The sequence below is a fragment of the Manacus vitellinus genome, unplaced genomic scaffold (assembly GCF_001715985.3).
Source record: "Manacus vitellinus isolate BGI_N305 unplaced genomic scaffold, ASM171598v3 scaffold_14_pilon, whole genome shotgun sequence".
NCBI classification, from domain to species: Eukaryota; Metazoa; Chordata; class Aves; order Passeriformes; family Pipridae; genus Manacus; species Manacus vitellinus.
Window position 1 is genome coordinate 11,472,689 of NW_021939063.1, and position 3,689 is coordinate 11,476,377.

Genomic DNA, 3,689 nt, shown 5'->3' on the forward strand with positions numbered 1-3,689 from the left:
GGTATCGATGGCTTCGTCTGGCGTCGTGGTGATTTTGCGAACTACCGCGAAACTGGTACAAAGGAACGGGGAACCGCAAATTGCTGCGCGTTTCCCCAAGAGCCTCCTCTTGAAATTTGGAGGAGAGGTAGGGTGCCAGGGAAAGGCAATTAAGTGCGCTAATAATTATACTCGGAATAGTTGTGAAGGCTCTGCTTCTATTTTTAAATAGTCTAGGGAAATTTCCCAACAAAGGGATCCCCTAAAGACCTGTGAGGCTGAGATTGCCCTTTTCCTCCCTGCACCATCCCTTTGTACAGAAATCTGGTTAGTGTGGAACAGGAGTTCTGAACGGGGACATTTAAAGTGTGGGGGAGCCTTTGTCTTGAGTCATTCTGGCAGGGAGGGAAGGGCTGAGTTACCAACCAGTCACTGTCTTCCAGCACGACCGAGCTGTGATACAGTGACATCCAGCCCCCTGGCACATCTCTCTTATTACCCCAATCTCCCGAAAATGTTCATGGGGGAATGTGTCATCTGTGGAGCCATTCTGTCCATGAGCTGTGAGTCTCTGCCGTCTGGGACTCCCTAAAGAGAAGAGATAAAGCCTTTTAGGTTTGCAAACAATAGTGAGCTTAAAGAGCAAAATGGATCAGAAAACCTGTTGGGGTTTTGTGCCAATACTCAGTGGCACAGAAGCAATAAGTCTTTCCAGAGCTGAGCAGGGAGCCAATTTTGTGGCTTCCTCCAGGCAGGTTGTCCACATTAAGGGAAAACCTCGGGCACAGCTGGCAAAGGTTCTTTAGCCGCATTTCAGCAGGAAACCCGAGTCTCCAAATTCAGCCAAACCTCTGCCTCCTCCACAGTGGAGGGCAAGATGCATGGGAGGGGGGTGGGGGAACTGCCATATTCCCACCCTGCCCAGCTGCCAGCCCCATAGCCAGAAAGCTGCATTTGCTCTGCATGGGAAGGAGATGGACCTCGTGGTGGTTTTACACTGTGGCAGCCAAAAGGACCACCACTGGTACGGTTGTGCTGAGGGGAGGGTGTGTTTCCTATTCTGCTGAGGCTGCTGGAAACTTTCTGGTATTGCTGTCCAGCTGGTGGTGATACAGAGGATTTGGGTCCTTGGCTTTCCCTCTGATCCTCTCTGCTGTCCTGGCAGGGATAGGAGTATGGGTGGGAGGCACATGGCAGCTCCGAGGGACAGCTCAGTTCCTAGTCTAGTGAAACTGATAATCCTGGTGGGCTGTAGAGATACTGGAGGGCTGGACTCGATTGGCCAGACTTCTCCAGATGACTGGACTTCTACCTAGATGGGAGTTCAGAAGTGGAGATACAGATTACTGGGAATTTATACATTAAGGCCTGCTTTGGTTAGTAGCTTTGTTCAGTGGTTTAGGATCTGTTCCAGTCTGAAATAACTTGGTGCACTCTGGCTTCGCTTCTCCAGCCCTGCAGGACAGGAATTGTTAATCCCTGAAAAAGAGCTTCCCTCAATTGGGAGCCACTGCAGACCTGCAGGATGTGCTGAAATGGGACATGCACCTCATGAGGGTCCCATCAGACTGCTGAGCAGCACAAGTCTGCTGGCAGAGTGTGGAAACATCTCTCCAGGCTCTAGGGTATCTAAGCCCCTTTGGTTTTGCAAGTAGGAAAATTATGTGATTAAAAGCAGGGGGACAAGGAGGGAATTGGTCTCTTTCCTCTTTTTATCTCCCCAGGTGCTTGTCTTCATGTGGGCTATTTAAGGGGTGTTTTTTTCCCTTCTGCCTGCTTAGAAGATGCCTTGTTAGCATTGTGTGAACAAGCCAGAGATGAGGGAGTATAGATCAGGATGGATGAAAATTCCCTGTAGTCAGTTTTAGCTTGGCCTCCTCAGTGCCATAAGGAAATGTTCATTTAATTATAGGCATCAGGGGTAGAAATAACTACATTAAGCCCTCAAGGGGAAGCTGCTGGCGACAAGCTACAGATCAGAGCGCACAAAAGTTTTTCCACTCCCTCAGTGTGGGAAGAAGCTCCGGCATTTTGTGGGTACCTGAGTGAGCAGCAGCAGCTGCCCTGGCAGCCCTGCTGCAGGGCCAGGAGAGAGGGGCTGCAGGGAAGGTGCATCGAGTGGCTCGCAGCTGGTGCTTGAGTGAACTTGCTTCTTGTTCTTGCTGGCTATTTGTTGAAACCAGGACACTGTTGAAACACGTAATCCCCAAAGAATGGAGAGGCTATTTGTCAGCCACATGAGCACAGCCCACACCGAGGCAAAGCAAACACGTGTGTTGATTTGTTCAGAGGGCCGGGGATGCTGGCAAAGAAGATACACCCTGCTGGGGCTCAGATCAGCCCCTCATCGTCCCTATGCCTGGTTAAGCCCTGTTGTGGTTGCCAGAGTTTGGATGTACATTCTTGTTCTGGTGATAATTTGTTACTGTTGGGCAGCCAGCTTTGCAGCCCGCCCTCTATATACCAACTGCAACCACTCTCGGCTATTTCTGTCCTGCCTGATGTGTTGGGAAGGTAGTCAGGACCCATACATGTGCCCTGGGACCACCTAACCTTTGCATGAGTTTTTTTTGCCGGGGATGCGTGAGGTTGTTTGCAGAGTGGAGACTCTTGGGGGAGAGTCTGCTATGCAGCATGTGGCAGGGTGGTCGTCACTGCTCTGCTGCAGGGTCTGGAGTGGAGTGTAACCATTTTGTGTTCAATGTTGTGCCCAGTGAGTTTTAAAGGCCTTATGGGATGTAAAAGACTTCTATTATATTTTGATGGGCAACCATGTCTCAAGGGAAGCCCCTCCTGCATCTGAGGTAGTGCTTGCTCTGCCTGAGCAGGGTGGCTTTGAAGACGAAGCAGCCACAAGCCTTTATTTGGTGTGCTAGAAATCAAACTGAGCACCATGGGGTACACAGTCCAGGCTGGGACAGAGCAAGAAGAGGAAGCACAGGCCTGGCAAGGCAGATGAAATGCTTTGGGCCTTTGAGAGGGCAAAGAAGTCTGTGGGCTGTGGTTTTTCTCTTAGATCAATGGCTTTCATCCTGTGGTGTGTTAACCCCTGGGGGCCTGTGGGCTGTTTGAAGAGGCCTATGAAAGGTAACTGAGGAAAGAAAATTGACTTCTGCTGTGTACAACTGTCTACCTGATGCTGTTTCCCCAGGGGCTGCATCTCCCCTGGCCCTGAGCTGGCAGCTGCCATTGTCAATAGCGAGAATCGCGAAGAGGAGCAGACGTTGCAGCAGCAGAGGAGGGAGGTGTGAAGGCTACGAGACAATCTGGGGAGGGAGTGAAGGCAAACAGTCTGGGAGACTGAAACCAAGTGAGATTGTGACTCCCGGCATGAATGGTTGGGCGAAGGGGGAAGGACAGGCAGGCTTGTTGGAGTTGCCGTGACCTGCTTGCATGGAGTGTCTTGTGTGCAGGCGGGTGGAGGTGTTCAGAGCAGTCGTGATGTTACTGGTTGTAAGGACAAGAGACTTGACTCACCTCAGCTCTGGGCTGAGGGTGCCTGTCACCCCTGGAAGGCAGGCCTCTGCTGTGCTTGTGCTGACAAAGGGCACATCTACAATTTTCTGCAAAAGCAGGTGCATCTTCTGGCAGTGCCGTGCCATTTCCCAGGATATACCTGGACCCGCGTGCTCTGGATGTTCTCTTCTGAAATGCCAAGGGAGCAGATGTTGGCAGTCCTTTGTGAGGTAGTAGGCACTCAGTATGTGCAC